We start from the raw sequence: 20,732 nt of genomic DNA, 5'->3' as shown, positions 1-20,732 counted from the left end.
AGGTTTACTTAATTACGGGATTTATTTCAAGAGATTAGTGGTGCCATTTGTGCAACTTATTTTAAGATTCACAAACCTTGCATCTGGCCTAGAAATAACTGCAAGAAGGGCGTGGTATATATGTATGGGCACAAATATTCTTCGCTACATTACACGCTAAGTTTAAGCCACTGCTACATTAGTTCAGCTTTGTTATTGTCTGTCTCTAATCCCTTCATTTGGCATGAGAACTATGAAAATGTATTCAGGAGAGCAGGATAAGGAAGGAGAGAGATCTCATTACAGCTGACCGACACTGAATATTTTTGGACATGTAGCTGTGTATTTTAATCAGTTTTCTGCCCTCAAAGATAAATAAAAATGTGGGACAGGGTCCAGACTGACCAGGAAGAGTGACAGAAAAATACTTTGAAGATCATATGTTAATGAGCTTTTTCAACATGTCTTTAAAGCTGTGTCATTACAGACCTTTAAGTAAATTAATGGGCAGGTCTTGTCCCACCCTATGAGCTGAGCTAGATTCCTGCCTACTTTATCATTCTCTCAAGCAGTTAAAAGCTAGAAGTACTATAGGGAGTGTTCTTTGTCACTCTGCTGTAGCCCCCTGTTGCTAAACAAGGAGCAGCTTTCATGGGCTTTGAAGGCTGTCCCATGCAGACTACATCAGATGACAGTGGTCATAATGAGGCTGGGGATTGAGAGGAGGAATCCGCTGATGTTGTTAATTGGATCTGAATCCTCACTTTAATAACCATTTAGTGCATATTTCTAGAGTATGTATTTATGCTACATGCATCATCATGGAATTAACTACATTATTTATGTAGCCAACTAAAATTGCCTTTTGTCTCTGACCTGTACATCTACCCCTGCCCACCTAACCTTGTAAGTCTCTTTACCAGATTTTCTACCATCACCCTTTTAAAGAAAATAACTGTGCATAAAAAGAACCTATCAGACAAATGTTATTCTTTTCCAAACTGCATGGTAGCCTGAGTTTGAAAATCACCAAGGCTTGGAATTTACTATATGCCAACTTGATCTAACATCCAAAATAACTAAATCTAAGAACCAGTGACAGGTATAGAGTGAAATAACAATGCATGGTCTGTTTGGACTTTAAATAGCAGTCAAAAATCGAGAAGCCACTTTTCTAGCAGCAAAGACCATGCATCTAGCCTGCGCAGATATTTCACCCCATATTCTCTTTTAAGAATCTATTTTATATTTTCCTCATCCCATGCTATCTTTCCCCTCTTTGCTTCAGTCACTATGATTCATGCATGAAGTTCTACAGACTGAGGGATGAAAAAATGAAATCTTGTTTAACAATTTTCTAAAAACCTAATTTGATTTTTCAACTCCTTGAATATGATCTGCGATATCAAATATTGGGCACATCTACACATCGCCCTACATGTCTACATGTGATCACCAGCTATGATGACAGTGGCAAAATCTACCTATACGCCCATGCATGGCCCAGTAACCACCCATACTGTGCTGGGTACCAAAAGGAAGTATTAAAGCACGGCGCCATAGCAACATCGCTGCACAGTAACATGTAGATACATCCATCCGTTGTCACCTTTTTGGTCCCTTATTCCTGTTAGGCCAGTTCCTGGTCATCCAGATATATATTACTTACCTAGCTAAGATGCTATTTAAAATACATTTTTAGAATAGACTTTGCTGTGTACCTTGGGCAAAATATTGTAGATCAGGTGCATTTTCCTCCTCCTTCTCACCGGAAGTTGAAAATTTATTTTCTTCCTATGAATCACAACATTAGCTCGAGACAAAGATTATAGCAAAATAAACTTTGAGATAAGGGTTGCATCAGAACAGCTATAACAATGACTGCTATTTGCTGATAGCCATGATCCATGCAAATTCTTAATAGAGACAATATTGATCTGTCTTGTCTTGCTACAATACTCCATTTTTTGCAGTAGCTTAAAAGTCATTCTCCTTTCTGTTATCATTACTTGGTTCTTTTGTTTTGCAGTCTTAAGGCACCTTCAGCCTACTTTTTCACTAATCGCAGCGAGTGCATCTATGTGAGATGTTTACTGCACAGTAGACTAATTAGGTGCACAGTAAACATCTCACATCTACATGTGCATCGCTATTAGGCTGGAGTAAACTAATTTATTGTAGATGCTGCCCCAGCTGGATGAAGCACGAGGATATTTCAGTGACGGGGCTGCCTGCTGGCTAGCTGCACACTGAAGCACCCTCATGCTCCAACCAGCCCCCTCCTCAACACCTTGAGTTGGAGGGAGCAGCCCTGGGCTGGCAGGCTGAGCCCTTTTCCAGCTGGGGCTGCTCTGACCCACCTCAGCATGCTGCACTCCCAGGCGCATGTGAAGATGCAGCCCCTGGGAACAATAAACTCTGGAGCAATAAGCTCTAGAGTTTTCACACACCTTAGTTGCACGTGAAAGCATGCCTATTGATTGCTACCGTACATAACCCTGTTCTATTTTTTCCAGAGTCCTCTCATATAAACTGCCCCTAAAAAAGTGTTTAAACTCCTATATACCCACTTTGCTGTTAGAGGGGATGCTAACTGAATTTCAAGACTGAATCCTTAAAGTTGAATAGATCTCTCAATTTATACCACATGTTGCCTAGACAACTGAGATATGATAGATACTTGTAGACTTCTCATAGGTTTTTGTCACAGCTCTCTAAAAGTTTGCCTGATTCAGTCATATCTTGGGACAGGGGAGAAAGTTGTGTAGATAAAATGGGATTTTTTTCCTGAAAAAAGAAGAAAAATCAGCTGCAGGGGAATATGCAACATTTGCAACTACTTTTTAGTAGCCAGTCTTTGCTATTTTCATATCTGCTAAACACCCCTACAAAAAGCCATCAATTTGCTTGCATTTGTGCTTTTTTTTTTTTTTTTAAGTTTGCTGTAATCACTGCTCTAAGTTTTGCTCTCTAACTTGCTCTAATTACGGAGAGAGGTTTGGTTTGAATACAACCGCTCGTTCTCCTGCATATCATTAAATGTTGTTGAGAGATCAGCGTGCCTGGTTGTAAATGATAGTCTGTTTCATTCTTTTTTTTCTTTTCAGATTAGACCATTATAAACCAGAATTTCAGAGTTTTTCATCTAAAATGAAAGAGATGGTTATTCAAAGCAAGAGAAGCATACTTCAGTCCTTTCAAAAAAAATAAATACTTTGCTCAGTGACACTTTGGCATAGAATCAAACTTGAAACAGGAGCCTATTATTGTTATTTAATCTGTACTACGTTGGTGCCCAAAGTGTGTTAAGTGTTGTGCAGATGCATAGAAAAACAGTCTGCTGCTGAGACCTCACGTTTCAGAAGAGGGAATAGGCAATGCTGTGAGGGGAAAGGATGACTCTACAAACAAAGAGATCAGGAACCTGGACTTTTAGTTCTAGGGGTTACATGGAATTCACACTAAAATAATAACCTTGTAGTTCCTTTATTATCCTTCCTTGCCCTTCCCTTTCTGGGGCATCTTTTATATATTCTCACTTTTCCCTGAAGTCAGTCATTTAGCCCTAAAACCTGCGTGTGCATATATCTGCATCTATAGATATATAGCATTATAATGTGTGTATATATATTGTGTGTATATTGTATAATGCACTGTATTTATAATATATTGTATCTATCTATCTATCTATCTATCTATCTATCTATCTATCTATCTATCACATGCAGGTTGTATATCTATTTATATGCCATTCTCCTTTCCTCTTACCCTTTCCACCTTTAGTGTACTCTTTCACTGATAATACTGATTGCTACCATACATAACCCTGTTATGTATATATATTCTACATACATACATATGTATGTATGTAGCCTATCCTAGGCTACTCCTTGCTTTGTTGTGAGCACCTTGGGATGGACAGATATTGCAGTGGAGTTAAAGGCCCCAACGCTGAAAACTTGTGTGCGATAAAACTGTAAAACATGTATTTGCCCTTGGTGCACATTCTGGCTTTCATTAGCTTCATCAGAAGGTGCATAAGGATTGATGCCTTTTTAAATGGTGGCTTTCTCTTCACATGAAAAACAGTTGTGTAATCATGCTGCTAATTGAATGAACAAAGAAATCATCCCTGACTAAGTTGTAATTCCTTACCTCCTCCTCAGAATACTTTCTCAAAAACTATTCTGTGAAAAGAAGACTGATGTTATTCCTGGCATACCATGCACCAGACCACTATCTTATTTCAACAAGAGATGGTTGCCATCTAAAGCTGCTTTACACTGTAAACTGTCACTGTCTTACTGCTTTAAGAATGACTGGCTTCATGGCTCCCTTATTTATTTTGTTTTTAATTATTTTGCCTGTTTTGGGGCAAGTTAGCCAGTTAGGTTTTTTTTCTCAGCTTTTGTCCAGGATGGGTTGTGAAAGTTTGTGGTTTCAAGCTCTCCTTGGAACTGTTTACATTCTTCACAGGTCCTACAAATTCTTTAGTTCAGGGGGGTCAGATATCTAGCCTGAGAGCCACAGGGTTCCTTGAGAGACCAGGAATTCTAGGGGGTGGGGTGAGCAGAGGTGGGGCCTGCTGTCAGATTCCAGGTCCCACTGGCTGCTGGGTGAGTGACAACTGTGTTAATCCCTGCAGCTCCATGATGCCACTCACCCCACTATCAGGGTTGGGTCCTGATCCATCCCACAAGGAGCCCCATGGTCCAGATCTGGCCCAAAAGGAAGGAGGCAAGCAACGTTGATACTCCTCCTTTAGATCATATAGTCTGTACAAGAGTCATTCAGTGATGTTAAGGAAGTGATGTCAGTGCCATACCTGATGTTTATTAGTACAGTTTTCTCAGGTTGGCAGCCAGCACTGCCATTACAGCTGTTTATTGATAGATGATTCCCCAGTGGCACTGAAGAGAAAATCAGAAAACTTAACTTGCCCTTGCAAGGCTGGTTTGGTTAAAGAACCAGAAAGTCTAAAGACTCTTGGACTTTGCTTAGATTACCCTTCTTTAATTTTCTTCCTCTCTTTATTTTTGATCTTTTTAGACTGCTTTGTTCCTGTGTCATCTTTTCCAGTTTGGTGTATGACAGTAGACTCTAGAGAGAGCATATTATCAGGGAAGATCAATAGGGCAAAACAACATGCGTTTAAAAAAGTGAAATGGTGGTGGTTGTAGAATTTCTCTCTCCCTCCTCCCCCCCAACCCAGTTTCACACAGTGTTCAGGTAGTTTTGTTTATTGTGCTGACTAAAACCCTTGTCTTTACAGAATTTGGGTGAAAAACTAGACAATTAAACCACTAACCACATGTGATTTTGGTCATTGAAAGAGAAGCTTAAATACAGTAAAGCTATAACCTAGATCATTGATTCTCAACTAGGATGCTGGGGGGGGAGGGACACACAATGGTATCACTGTTAGGTGTGCAAACATAATGCATAAGATAGATCAAGGGATTTCAAATAGGAATCCATAGTGTCAAAGGCTAGTGACAGACATTCAAAAAGCCTGAGCCTGAATTGATTCAATCTTTGGAGCTTAGTCTAACCTGGATAGGCTGAGTCAGGCACATGCCTGTAGTAGCTTAGGCTAGAAGCCAGGGAGTACTAAAGCAGTCCTCCCTTCCTGTTTACAGTGCTGAGCTGAGGAGGGTGTGGTCAGGCCCCGGCAGAACGCTCTGATTAAGGAGAGATTCCCCCTCTTCTAACCTGCCCAGCAGGGAATTGATAACACAGTGTTTATCATCCTACTCAGTGTTTATCTGCCCATTAAGAAAACAATGGAGGGACATTTACCAGCTACCTGTTGATTCTGCCTTTGTCCCATCTGCCACAGCAGAGCCATAGCCAGAATGTGGTCTGCTAGCTCAGGGTTTGCAGCCTTTTTTAATAAGTATACCCCCAGCAGCCAGATTTGGAGTGGAGGGAAGGGGGTGGAAGGAGGGTGGCACGCGATTGGATGCAGAGTGGCGGTAGCATGGGGTGGTGGATAGCGGCAGAAGCCACCTTCGGGTGCAAACTCCCCCTCACCCCGCCCACGTCTAACCAGCCGGGTGGCGCCTGTACGGCCCACAGGGGTGCCGCTGCCCACCTCAGCCTTGCTCCTAGGAGGCAGTGTCATGGTGTGATGGGTGGCAGTGCTCCGTCCCCTCCTGTGCATATGCTGTAGGGCCTTCCCTAGTTTCCCCCAGGGGTACGCATACCCCCGTTTTGACAACCCCTGTGCTAGCTAATGTTGAGAGGTGTCTGTGTAAGGCAGAGGGGATGTGGGGAGCAGGAGGAAGCCAGGCAGACTCCTGCAGTCTCTGCTGAGCTCCAGCCAGGGATCAGAGGGGAGGGGTCAGCTCTGCTGTGGAGCAGAGAGCCCCACCCAGTCCAGAGAGCATGCTGGGATGCTGGGGAAGTCTGGTGTAATTTAAACCAGCAAGGGGTTGAGACAGACATTACATAAACCGGTTTTAGCCAAATAAGTTAAATCTGATGCTATGTTCAACCACATTTATCTCAAACCAGTTTCAGCCATTTTCAAACTGATATATGTGCACTGAACGTCTGTTCATTTACAGGTTTAAACCAGTTTCTGATCACTTAAACCAGTTTATGTATAATATTTGTCCCTAGCCAAAAACTTCCTGACCTGTTGTGGTCTTTCTGAGGTCTTTGCAACAGAAGAATTACTTCATTATATCTCTGTAATCAAATCAAGTGAAAACTAAGAGCTGGCATTTTCTAAGGTATGCCTTTGAGCTTAACAAGGGTGAATCTGCTGAATCTGAGGGGTGCCCTGAGTCTGAAAAGTTTGAGAACCACTGACCTACATGCTGCAGTAGTCTCCTTTAGTGAATACAGTGCAACTTTCTGTATTTTGTACAAGGACAAAATACTTCTGATGTAGCATAATGATCTAGACATGTTGAGGAAGACATCGCAGTCCTTCCCTAAAAAGTTTGGTCGAGTCTATGCAAAGTAGAATACTTCAAAGAAATACTTATAAAAACATCTCTTACAGAGGCTTTTAGAGTAGCATTTTGAGATGTAGCATGTAAAGAGCAGAGCCAGGTTCCTGTGGATTATTTTGTATTTGAATCTGTATGACTTTATCAGAGCATAGTTCTAAACTGGATGGGTAAATTGCACAATTTAAGTGCCCTCCTAATCTGTCACCCAGTTCTGTGAAAGTGTTTCACAGGATTCTTAGTGTTTAGTGATGCATCATCTTATGTTGCCTGTGTGTTGCAGTTTTGTGAATCACAAACTTACTGATAAAACTGGTCTGTGTTTCCTGGTCTGTTCACATAGCATGAAAAAGTAAACCTCTTTTATGTGGCAGGGGTTAGTGGTCAGTTTGAGCTAGTTAATGTTAGTGAATATATCTATCTAATATGCGATCGAGTGGAGGAGTTATCTATTTGATAAATTTGCACCTTACATCATGTGAGAGGCAAGGATATCTTAGAGTGATATTACCCTAAGAATATCACTCTAAGAAATGTAATATTTCTTATCCTAAAATATTTCATCCTTAAAAATGTAACCCTATGTAATATCACCCTAAGAAATCCTTGCCCCTCACATGATGTAAGGTGCAAATTTATCACAAAGATATCTCCTCCACTTACCTGATCGCATATTAGATAGATATATTCACTAACAGTAACTAGCTCATACTGACCGCTAACCCCTGAAATGACATTACATTACATACGTGATTACATATGTAATATCACCCTAAGAAATCGTTGCCTCTCAATTACTGGACCATCATGGCTTACAACATCACTCTTACACTACTACACTAAATCACCTCACCTTCATTCTTTTATTTCTCCCAATAGGATGCAGTAATTGATTCCATCTTTCAAGAAAGATGATCTTAACACTGACATATTTTAATAGAAAAAGGTAGCTTCTTGAGACTTCTGAAATTATCTTACAGCATCCGGCTTGGTACTCTTTTTATTTCTCCATGGTTATCTATATAACTTGCTGGGTCTATCCAACAAAAAACACCATTTCTGTGCCTACTGTAAATCCAGGTCATTGCTGTTTTTTAAAATTGGTGGTAGGCAGAAGCAGATGCAGGATTTTATAAAGAGGGATGCGGGAGCAGCATCTCCTCGCCATCCCCCTCACCCCATCCTCCCCCCACACCTGTCATTGCCATTGTCCCTACTGTCCTGGGGCTGAGGTCCACAACTGCTCCAACCAGTCTTCAGGGGACCTGGGCTCAGCTTGGGACAGGAGTGGCAGTGGAGGGCAAATGGGTTCCCCCTCCCCATACCTGCTCCCAGACTGGAAGGGAACACCCAGGGGACCACACAAGGAGGTGGAAGATGCCTGCTGCTGTTGCCACAGCTGCTGCCCCAGGCCGATCCCAGCCCCCACAGAGGCTGGCTGGAGTGGGACAGGAACTCCCTTCGCCCCTGGGAGTGTGGAAGCAGTGGCAGCAGCAGGTAGGGGCTGGGGGAAAAAGAAGGGAAGAGATTGGAGGCATGGGCAACTGGTGCCTCTTAAGTCTGGGGGACACCCGCAGAAGCCGGTGGTGGCAGTGGCAGTGGGGACAGGATGGCGAGCACCTGCAGAAGCCACCAGCAGTGTCGGCAGCAGGGACAGGACTGGCGAGCACCCACAGAAGGCAGTGACATTGGCAGTGGGAGTGGCCCTGTCGGGGGGGCACATACCACCCCATGCCCCCCCACCAGTCCCCTATGATTGCAGGGGATGTCCCTCTGAGCTCAGAGGGGAAGGGATGAGTGGAATTCTTACCTTCTTTGTGGGCTTAAAGTCCCCGGCTGCTACTCCTGCTGTGTGGTGTGGTTGCACCACTGCATCTTCTCTGAATCTGCCCCTGGTAAGTTATGTTGGGCAATGCCAGGTTATTCCCATTTACAAGTGGAGATGGAACAAGTAATCCAAATGAACTTTGGTCTTGCAAATTATCCATTGAATCCACTGAGACTGCTTATTTGCCTAGGTAAGCTTGTATATGTTTCACAGGGATGAGGCCCAAGTCTCCTCTGCTTTTGATTTCATTGCAGTCTGCATATAAGTTACTCCTCTTTTAATGCTTTTGTTAGTCCACATGGTTATTTTTTTAAGGTTAACTGCATTAGTGATACTATTGTACTAGACAGATCTGTTTTCTGTGCATTTACATTTTGACCCCTAAGAAGGGCACAGTAACAATCTTAGGTTTTTAATTGCTCATGTCTCCATGCAGCTATCTTTGTAAAAATGTTTTGCGCATATCTGAAAATCCCTTAGTGGCTATCTTTCCAAATAAAGGTTAGATTTGTACAGAGTTTTCATGGCAATTGCTTTTTTGGGCAGAGTCAATATTGATATTTCTGCTATACAACACATGCCAGTATATTTTTGTGCAAAACAGTACTGACTTTATCCCTTTCTCCAAAAGCCCAGTCATTTGCTGACTAGTTTGTTTTGGTAACCTTGGTGTGATAGTCATATACTCAGATGCACTCATCAGATAATTTCTACAGGTCTTTTCTTCTGAGATCACAGTAGACACACAGGAAGTATATCCGTGTTCACGAACAAACACATGCATGAGTTTCCAATCAGTACTTTGATCACTTTAAACCTATTGTGCATGCAACTATTCAATTAAAATCAAATGCCATTGGCACTGGCAAAAGGTCCTGGCACGTTATATTGTAGTTTTGAGAACCCATTTGGCTTTGTGAAAATGAACTCCTTTTAAGATGGGTACAGAACAGCTGCATTCACGGACTCCTATTGTAGTGTACATACAGTACTATAAAACAGTGATGCCCAGCTCATCTGGCCCCACAGTTTGGAGCCATGTCATCTGGCCTGGTGGACTGAAATATGTTGGTGGTAATGTTAATTGCTGCAACTTCAGAAGCTGCAACAGCCACTGCTCTTCCAACCACCAGATTTCTGACTCCATGGGCAGCCCTCTATGCTAGATGTGGCTTTGAGCTCTGGATCCAACCTACAGGGCTCCCCATGGGTCCTGAAATTTGGCAGCAGAACAAGCACCAGCAGTGCTAACTGCTGCAGCTCTAGGAGTCACAGCAATTAACACTACTGTCACTCACCACACTGCCAAATTTCTGGACCCATAGGGAGCACTGCAGGCTAGATGACACAGGTCTTAATCGTGCTTTCTGTATACTGTAACATTTGGTATACTGTGTGCTTAGTCTAAAACTTTCCTGTTTTCTAGATGGTGGTAACTTGCTTCTGTTGAAATATTTAATTTAAAATAAAACTTTTGTTTCAAGATAATGTGCTTACAGGTCACTCCCAATAATACTAAAGGTGGAGCATTTCTTATAGATTTCATAGAAACTGGGGCTGGAAGGGAGATCATCAGGTCCAGCCCCCTGCCTAAAGGACAGGCTCGGTCCTGGGGACTGTACTGTTCAACATCTTTATCAGCAATCTGGATGTGGGTGTGGAATGCACACTGTCCAAATTTGCTGACGACACCAAATTGTGGGGTGAGGTGGGCATGCTGGAGGGAGGGACAGAATCCAGCTAGATTTAGACAAATTACAGAGGTGGGCGGATGAGAATAGGATGGAATTCAGTGCAGACAAGTGCAAGGTGCTGCATCTAGGGAGAAGGAACGCACCTATAGGCTGGGGAATACCCTTCTTGTCAATACGGTGGCAGAAAGGGATCTTGGAGCCCTCATTGACCCCAGGATGAACATGAGCTGCCAATGCGAGGAAGCAGTCAGTAAAGCTAACTGCAACTTGTCATGCATCTACAGATACATCACAAGCAGGTCCAGGGAGGTGATCCTTCCTCTCTGTGCGGCATTGGTCAGGCCGCAGCTGGAGCACTGCGTCCAGCTGATGAGATTAATCTGCATTAGTAGTTGTGTTGCTGTAAAATCCTAGAGAAGACCAAGTACAGGATAGCTTTTACCACAGTGTGGGTAGGTAAGATCAGTCAGGAGCTGAGAGATGGTATAATGTCAACTTTGGCTTGCTTATCTTTTGGTAACCCAGTGAATTGTTTACTCTAGGATTTTATCAGGGGCTAGCAGAAACATATTACTTTTCTTGCTGTTGGCAGCAGAGTTATAGGTGCAAGATGGAGTGTCCTTCAGTCAAGGCATTTTAGATAGGTAGGAAAGTACTGTATTTTTGCACATACAGCATACCCCAGTATGTAATACACACTTTGTTCAGAAAGGCAGAATGAAGAAAAAAAGATTTTTTTCCTTGTTTTGGGTAACTAAGCAGCAGCAGCTAGGGAGCCAAGCCAGCTCATTATTCTGTTCGCTGTGGATCACAGAATGTTTTACTTTTGGTTTTGTCCATAAGCAGCAGAGTCTGCTCTTACCTGTTTCTCACATATAATGCATCGTCTAATTTCTGGGAAGTGATTTTTTTTGTTTGTTTGTTTGTTTGTTTTTAAAAGTATGTGTTGTATGCAAGAAATTATGGTAATTGTACTTTGCAAAAGATCCATACAGAAGCTCAGCTGATAAGTGCTGAATAGAATCCAGGTAGTTCTGCTCCCAGTCCATTGTTCTTGCAGTTAGCCAAAAGTGCATCCTGTGCATAAAGGTAACCTGGCATTTTCATTCAAGCTATTCCCCTCCTACCCCACTTCTTTTCTCTGATGCTACCTACACTTTCATATACAAAATGCAGCTACTAGCTAGCACAGTTGCACTGATAAGTGTTTAAGATGCTAGCAGTTTCTGCATCTGTTGTTCTTTGTCTCTTTGTTCTCCATACTCCCTGCTCCATATCATCCCTACTTATCCCCTTCTCCCTCGCCCTTTTCTTCAGTCTCAGCACTGAATCCTGCATTCCACTCCCTGAAACAAATTCCCCTCCAGGGTTAACTCAGCTTGTAAGACAACAGTGGTTGTATTTATGATGCTGAAACATTCAGCAGCTATGAGAATACTTCTACTTTGGGGGAGAATAATAATAAGCTCTGGGATGCTAATGACTGAAATGCACGTAGAACTAGCAAGAAAAGAGGGGAGGGCTGTGGGGGCAGTGAAAGAATTTCTGTCTGCAAACATTAGGCAGGGATTGGATTTAATTTAAGGTTCTACTGTCAAGCACATAGCACACTGGCTGCTTTTTCTCTGCTAGCTGTACTCTGTAAGCTGGCGGTTTTGCAGCATCTGTAATGATCTGCTCTGTCCTTGTTTTCCCTTCCGTTCAACAGTCAGCGCGGGTGCCTCATGCTGGGATCCTGCTGCCTAGCAGAGTGGAATCCAAATGAAATTCCAGAATTAAAAGGAACTCTGAGAGTTACAGAATTGCCACACTGCTCCCAACTGTGTCAGGTCTCTCCTGCTACCACCTGCCCCCCAGTTCTTGCAAGGTGGGGCCCAAAGCAGGAATAGCAATTGCCTGTCATGGGCAGGTGGAGACTGCCTGTAATGCAGGAACAAGGGAAATAATTGTAGAGGTGCCTTGATACATCGGTCTGATATCAGATCGGCACCAATATAAAGAAAATTGATTGCATCGGAAATTGGCCTAATGTGGCCGATAATTTGGCCAATAAATGCCTGTGCGTGCGCGCAGCTGCAGCACAACATGTAGACAATGAGGAGTACAGCCTGGCAGCTTGGAGAGCTGTGTGCACCTGGTAAGTCTGGTGTGGTAGAAGGGGAGGGGAAAGGAAGTAGGGGTATATAAAATGGGCCATATTCAGTTGGGATTCAGATTCAGCCTGAATTGGAGACAGTGATTTGATTCATTGATTCGGATTTGGCTGAATCTGAATTCAGTTTGGCTGAATCTGAAGATACGATGGTGATTCGGAGAATCAACAGTTCAGCCATAGACACAGCTTTAAATGTTTTTTCTACATACCTCGAGGTATCAGGCACGGCTCATAAATGCTGCAATGGTGGGATGGATGGAGCATCCCACAGCAGTGCAGGGGGAGCCCCTGCATGCTCGGTGGCGAACCTGGAAGTGAACTAGAAGTACTTCCGGTTCACTTCTGTGTTCATCCCCCCAACATCCCCCTGCTCGGCCACCGGGCGACCCTGGGTGTCCCCCCAGAACCAGGAGGCACCAGTTACCAAGCCAGGGGGTGGAGGGTAGGGTCACCCACACACTTCCCAGCGGATCTGGAAGTGGACCAGAAGTGCTTCTGGTCCACTGCTAGGTCCACTGCTGAGCATGCTGGGAAACACCCCCTGCCCCACTTCTACTGCTGCACACCGCTCATCTGGGATCTGCTGGTTCAGCGCTTTCCTGCTTGTCCAGCAGGTCCTGCAACTCGTCCGAGAGGGAATGGGGGGGAGGCATGTGACCACGGATCTGTGTGGGGCAGGGTTGGTTGGAGCCAGGGCTGCGCACAGCAGCAGGAGCCACCCCAACACCCCCCCACACACACACACCCTCTCTCTGCACCCCCATCAACAATCCATGGCTCCATCCCGTGACTGCCCCACCCCAGCTGGGCAGCGGTGGTCCCAGCCCCTGCCCCAGCCCCACTCCTCCCTCACCACAGGGGCCTTGATATGCCCTCCCCATGTCCCTCCTCTCCCCCGCTTCTCCTTCCACCACACCAGACTTACCAGCTGCATGCAGCTCTCAGGCTGAGAGGCTGGTATCGGAAATCATCAGTAGTGGCTGGTATGCCTCCTTAAAAATTGGCTATCAGTATTGGTCCCAAAAAATTCTTTCAGTGCACCCCTAAAGAATTGTAAAACACCTAGAATAGGAGGAGGAGGAATAAAGGGAATGGCTTTCAACCATTTTCCCATTAGTGTGTTGTGGTAACTTGAGTGCTTTAATATATTGTTGGAAAGTGGTGATTTATTTATAGTCAATCTTCCCTCCAGCATTTTCTGAAAAAGCATATGACAGAGGTAATAAATGTAGGGGGAAAATAAAGTTTGTTTCCTGGCATAGTTCTTGGGGCTCGTAGGGCTCTGTGGCACTTCCCAAATCTTTTTTTTTTCCTTTTTTTCTAGTAAGGTGCAATGAAAACTGTCAAAACTGAAGCAGTTTTAGGAATAAGGGAAACTGTCAGTCATCTTCCCTCCATTATTGCAAAGCCGTTGCTACTGTGTTGGGGTGATAAGCAAAGTTGGAAAGGAAGGAAAGCTGGTGGTAACCTGCCTTTGACCTAAGAATGGTCAGGAAAGCAGGATAGAAGCAGAAAATGACAGAGAGGAGTTTCTATTCTGTGCACCAAAGCTTGTGCAAGAAGGATTTTCATAGGTTCATAGATGTTAGGGTCGGAAGGGACCTCAATAGATCATCGAGTCCGACCCCCTGCATAGGCAGGAAAGAGTGCTGGGTTTAGATGACCCCAGCTAGATGCCTATCTAACCTCCTCTTGAAGACCCCCAGGGTAGGGGAGAGCACCACCTCCCTTGGGAGCCCATTCCAGATTTTGGCCAATCTAACTGTGAAAAAGTTCTTCCTAATGTTCAGTCTAAATCTGCTCTCTGCTAGCTTATGGCCATTATTTCTTGTAACCCTCAGGGGCACCTTGGTGAGTAAAGCCTCACCAGTTCCCTTCTGTGCCCCCATGATGAACTTATAGGCAGCCACAAGGTCACCTCTCAACCTTCTCTTGCGGAGGCTGAAGAGGTCCAGGTGCCCCAGTCTTGCCTCATAGGGCTTGGCCTGCAAGCCCTTAACCATACGAGTGGCCCTTCTCTGGACCCTCTCCAGGTTATCCACATCCCTCTTGAAATGCGGCGCCCAAAATTGCACACAGTATTCCAACTGCGGTCTGACCAATGCCCAATAGAGGGGAAGTATCACCTCCTTGGTTCTGTTCGTCATGCATCTGCTGATGCTGATGCCATTAGCTTTTCTGATGACTTCATCACACTGATGACTCATGTTCACCTTGGAGTCCACTAGGACTCCAAGATTCCTTTCCGCTTCCGTGCCTCCAAGCAGGTCATTTCCTAGGCAGTACGTATGCTGAACATTTTTCCTCCCTAGGTGCATCACTTTGCATTTCTCGTTGTTGAATCGCATTCTGTTGTTTTCCGCCCGTATGTCCAACCTGTCCAGGTCTGCTTGTAGTTGTTCCCTGCCCTCCTGTGCGTCCACTTCTCCCCATAGTTTTGTGTCATCCGCAGACTTGGACAGAGTACACTTCACAGCACTTCACACAGAGTACACTTTGACAGCAGGAGCAACTCTTTCAGCCCCTCAGCAGCATCCCTGTCCCAGCCACAGTAGCACTGAAGATGAGGGCAGCCAGCAGCGAGAGCTGAGCAGGGAGTCTGTGATCATGCAGCCAAAGAGAAAAGGTCGTTCTGCAGGGTGTGGAGGCGAAGTAAAGAAAGCAAGAGCAAAACAGGCAGCAATGGATTTCAAGTGGTGATTTCCAGGGGAGCCCACTGGAAGGCGACTGTCTTTGGAATTTAGGCTGGGGTTTTTTTTCCCCTCCGGTTGCTGAAAGTCTGGCAGCTTCTGCACCCCAACAGATTAGTTCAGCTGTGCCTAGGAAACACCCTCATGTACTGATAACTACATCTTTCCTCTTTCGGCTCTCTTCTTAAAACGTAAAGCATGTAAACCCTAGCCTTCCCTCAAGCCACTATTAACAAAATGAAGGGTGGTTAGTGTGCAGTAAGCTATGATGTGATTTGACAGCTCACTAGGTGCTCTGTTCTAACTCCCACATGGATACCTTCAGAGTGCTGTAAGCTACTTCATACTTATTGTACAATTGGTTTTCAACGAGGAAGTTAGTTAGAGCACTGTGAATTCACACTCTAGCTTTGTATACAGTAACCTGCTTTCATAGACGGTTGCTAGCTCAGCCCCTCCTTCTGTTATATTCCATCCCTTGGCTATAGGGCTGGACTTAGGCCTACTTTACCCTAGCAGTGGTTCCCATTCTGTGGTACAGGTACTACCAGTGGTACACAGACAACCTGTCAGTGGTACGCATTAATGGATTTATTATAATTATATTACAAAAATTTGCTGATGGTACTTAAGGTTGTATTGTTCTAAATTGGTGGTGCGCAATGTCAGAGTTCGAGAAAAACTGCATAGTGTTCTACCAGCAAAACTTTAACTCCATTTACCCTCAAAATCCCTCTGCTGGAACAGAACTGCCCTTTCTTCTGGTAGTTATACCACCTATCTTGGACATAAAGGGTGCATCCCACCCCCCCGAGTGGGAATGTGCATTCCCCAGGTACAAGTAGCAGTGGCACATATGTGTGCCGCTACTACTTGTCCCTGGGGAACACACCTGCATACACGCTCCAATGTGGCAAGTTGCTCTGGGTGGGGTAGGGGAGGCTGGTTGCCCCAGCAGCTTTACCTGGGGTCCTCCTAGGGCTTCAGGAGCAGTGATCTGGGCACGCAGAGCCTGGCTGGCAGCTGGAGCATGGCTCTGGCTGGCCAGACTCCAATTTCGAGTGTCACATGCTGCAGTCGTGTGTACCACCCTGCTTTTTTCTGGCACAGCTTTTTTTGACACCAGGATCAGCAGGTCTGTGGCATGGCAAACCGCACATGCATGCCCACCTGGACGTGCCTAAGGAGGCTTTGCTGCTGTCTGGCAGCTGGTAGTTGTATAGAGATGGTCCCCTGCCTTCTGCCAGCTTTAGCAGTCCCTTCAGCCGCTGTTGCCTTCTCAGGGAGCATGTCATACTCCATCACCACACCTGTTGCAGTGGAGTTATGTGAAGATGTAGGCCCATGGATTTACATGCACCTAGCAGTTTGCCAGTGGCAGCTGCTTTCTGCTGCCAGACCCTCTGCCAGCACGATCAGATGAACACAGAAAAGGTGTTGGGATAGAAGTACTGAGAGGTCAGGGACTTAATGGTTCTAGGTGACATGTCTGCCGTGATTTTGTTGTATTAGAAACATGTTCTGTTGAATCATTGCTTTTATAAAATGGGGAGGAGAGCTTGATAATTCCAACATAGTCTCAATACTCATCCTGGAATCCTCACACAATTTATCCAGTTGAATACATCCAAAGAGCTTGTTGACTCTTTCAGCGTAAAACATTTGATCATATTTTACACCGTTAATTAACTTTAGGCCTCTACCCCCACCCTCAAAGTTATATCCGGTTGAAAGCTAGGTTGAAAGGGATGGATAAATGAGGTTTGTCCCAAGATGAAATATATACACTACCTCACGTGGTGTTTGTTTCTTTTTTCCCTCTCCTCCTTTCTCACGCTTAAATGTAAAATAAGCATTATATTGTAGGAACCAAGCAAAGGCTAATTTGCCTCATTTGAATATGAAAAGGAGCCCACATCCTTCCTGTGCCCTGCAAAGAATTCGAAAAGACCTTACAGAGAAAACAGATGTACTAATATGTATCACTTTAAAAAATGCCATGATTAGAAGCAATGCTGAATTTAACAAGAACAAAAGCACCAAAGTACAAAATGCACTAGGGGGAAGCTTAGAAAGTCAGGGACTTTTCTGTTTAACTTACTTTTCTTATCCTGGCATTTGAAACAGTGTTCTGCAGAATGACCCTAAAGGAAAATATGTAACATCATTTTTCATGCTTTAAGAAAACTATACTGAGAATAATAAAACTGCTTAATGTGATGACTTGTACAACTCATGACAAAAGACAGAAATTCTCATTCCATTTTTAGTCTTTTTTTTTTAATGCTTAGTGATAGTATTGCCAACTCCAAAAGTTTACAACTCATTAGTCAAGCACTCCCCACTACAATCAGAAGATTAGTCCCCAAAATCACACCATTCTTTTGTTATTGTATTTGTCTTTGTTTATAATTTGCCTTTTTGATCTTTGAATTTCCATGCTATACCCAGCATGTGTAGAAATCAATTACTGATATCATTCTTCTTCCAAATATGTGGACTATGATTATTTTGGCCTTTGCTGCAGGAACTTTTATCCCCATTTCAGCAGACCACCAAATCAGTCTGGTCACACTGTCTCAGCTCTTGCATCAGTTTTCCTTCTGATGTCTGTCTCTTCCAAGGTCCAACATCAGTTCTTTGAGAGCTTGCCCCCAAATGTCCTACCACAATATGCATACGCATTCCCCACATCTGAGACCCAAGACTTTCCCAGCAATGTCCTTTTGGTCTATGCTTGTATCCCAAACAGGTGTATGCAGCAAGCCAAGGGCATTTAGGCAAGGGACAGACATTCAAAAAGCCTGAGCCTGAATTGATGCAATCTTTACAGATTAATATAACCTGCCTAGGCTGAACCAGTTTGTAATCATACAGCCATTCCCTCTGGACTAAGGAAATGCAGGCACATGCCTGCAGTGGTTCAGGCTAGAAGCTGGGGGCGGGCGCTAGAGCAGCCCTCCCTTCCCTTTAACAGTGCTGAGCTGGAGGGTGTGTGGCCAGGCCTCGGCAGAACAATCAGAATAGAGATGGGTTCCCCCCCTCACTGCTCCTGACCAGCGAGAGCCAGCAGGAAGTTGATAACACAGCATTTAGCATCAAGAAAGCAGAACCCTCTCTCATTAGTTCAAGCTCTTAAACAACTTTTTTCCAAGGACAGAATGGAGGGACATTACCAGCTGACCTGTTGATTAGCTCCAAAAATCCCTAAGTGGACACTGTCCTGTCTGCCTTACACAGATACCTCTCAGCATTAGCTGGCATACCACATGCTGGATGCGGTCCTTGCAGTGGGAGAGTGTGGGGGGGGGGGGAATTCCTGCTTGAGCAGGGAGTGGGGTGGGGGCAGGGCAGCGGGAAGCCAGGCAGACGCTGCTATGCCTACAATCTCTGCTGGAGCTCCAGCCAGGGAGCAGAGGGGTGGGGTGGGGTGGGGTGGGGCCAGCCCTGCTCTAGAGCAGACAGCCCAGCCGAGGGCTGAAAAGCATCTGGGATGCTGGGGGACTCTGCTTTAAGTTAAACCAGGAAGGGTCTGGGACAGACAGTGCATAAACCAGTTTGACCCAAATCAGTTAAGTCTGATACTACATTCAGCCAGGTTTATCTCGAACTGGTTTCAGCCATTTTCAGACTGGTTTATGTGCACTGAACATCTGTTCTGTTACAGCTTTAAACCAGTTTCTGATCACATAAACCGGTTTATGTGTAATATCTGTCCCTAGCCCTAGGGTAGTGTGGGCCCAAGCACCACTCTAGTTCCTTCTCACTGCTTGTATTCTGAGATTGGATCACTAGTAGCTGCAGCTGGCTTCTCACCACCCTTTCTAATTGTGAATACTTAGTATCTGGAGGTGGTTGGTTAGTTAAATTCAATAGTAATTCGGTCTTTTCTTTTTTTTGGAGAATTATTTTTTTTCTTAGCTTATGCCCTTGCTTTCCCCGTTTCCTTTTTTGCTTTAGTCTTCCCAGGAAAGCTGTTTAAGCTATGTTATGATATAATAAAATAAAATATTATTAATTGAAACAAGAATATAAACTTCACTGCTAAACTGTCCCGAGAGTGCAAGAAAACTGTTAATGTCCATTTTAAATGAGAGCAGTCTAAAAGCAAGGTACGCTTTGCAGTCTGCAACATCTGGGCACCTACTACCAACACCACAGTAATGAGATACTTCTGTTGCCTATACAACTCCTGCTGTGCAAGAGAAGTACCAGAAATGGTGGCAGATCTTCCATGAAAAAGTAGCACTCTTCACTAAGATGGATGACTGGCTCTCTTCACTTCCCATTTGCCTAGAATCTGCATGTTTACATTGAAAAAAGATCCTGGGAACTACAGACCAGTGACTCTCCCTTCCATCTCTGGGAAGTTGATAGAATCTATATTAAAGAATAAAATCAGCAGTCACAGGGAAAATAACCTCAAATATGATCTTCTGGGAAAGAGTCAGTATGGTTTTTGTAAATCCTGCTTGCTCCACCAATCAGCTGGAGTTTTTTTAAGGGTGTTAACAAGCACGTGAACAAAAGGGATCCAGCTGACGTAATATATTTGGACTTTCAGAAAGCTTTTGACAGGGTTCCTTATCAAAGGCTTTTTAAAACAACTGCATTGCCATAGTACTGGAGGGAAGAGTCTATCATGGGCTGAGAGCTGACTAAAGACAGGAAGCAAAGGGTAGAGCTAAATATGATCACTTTTCAGGGGAGAGAGGGGTAAAAAATGGTGTCTTGCAATGTGCTAGGCCTAATTTTGTTCAACATCTTCATCAGTGGTCTGGAAAGGGGGGTTTACAGTGAAATCTCCAAGTTTATGGATGATACCAAATTTATTCTAGGTAGATTCCAAACTGATGGAGAGGACTTGCAGAAAGATCTCACCAAGGTAGGTGAGCGGGCAAAAAAATAGCAGATGAACTTCAGTGTCAACAACTGCAAGGTAATGCACCTGGGACAAAATAACTTCAATTATACAATGCCGGGTTCTGAATTAACTGTTGCAACTTGGGAAAAAGTTGTTGGAGTCATTCTAGATCAGCTCATCATGAGCAGTGACCAAAAAGCCAGTAAACTGTTGGGTATCATGAGAAAGGGAATTGAAAACAAAATGGAGAACACCATCATGCCATTATACAAATCTTTGGTGTACCCACATCTTATACACTTTGCAGTTCTGGTCTCCACATTTCAAATAGGACATAGTAGAATTAGAAAAGGTACAAAGAATGGCAACCAACTTCAGAATTTATTGGGCAATTCTGGATTCTGTAACACCAAAAGCATTTTTACACCTACAGAGATTCAAGATTATCTTCAATGTCAGGAAAGTCCTCAAACCTTGTTGTAGTCTTGATTTTTCTCTCATAGGCTGCAAGGTGTCTTATACATTTGTGGTGAAACATGCAAGATTTCATCTCCATTGCCTGC

At 44.1% G+C, this 20,732-nt stretch overlaps 1 protein-coding gene across 6 annotated transcripts in view; it reads left to right on the top strand.

The window, feature by feature from the left end:
- The window catches only part of FYN (FYN proto-oncogene, Src family tyrosine kinase), a 195,622-nt gene that overhangs the window by 88,744 nt on the left and 86,146 nt on the right, over positions 1 to 20,732 (top strand). Inside the window, exon 1 of one of the 6 annotated variants that reach the window (XM_059733071.1) lies at positions 20,167 to 20,190. The exons of 4 other annotated variants lie outside the window; for them this stretch is intronic. The gene's annotated coding sequence lies outside the window, so the exon portion shown is untranslated. Of the gene's footprint in view, positions 1 to 20,166; positions 20,191 to 20,221; positions 20,245 to 20,732 lie in introns of those variants that run through there. One more of the 6 variants, XM_059733056.1, reaches the window with a different exon arrangement.

This window comes from Alligator mississippiensis, chromosome 1 (assembly GCF_030867095.1).
Source record: "Alligator mississippiensis isolate rAllMis1 chromosome 1, rAllMis1, whole genome shotgun sequence".
Classification (NCBI taxonomy): domain Eukaryota; kingdom Metazoa; phylum Chordata; order Crocodylia; family Alligatoridae; genus Alligator; species Alligator mississippiensis.
This window is presented reverse-complemented; position numbering and strand designations above follow the sequence as displayed.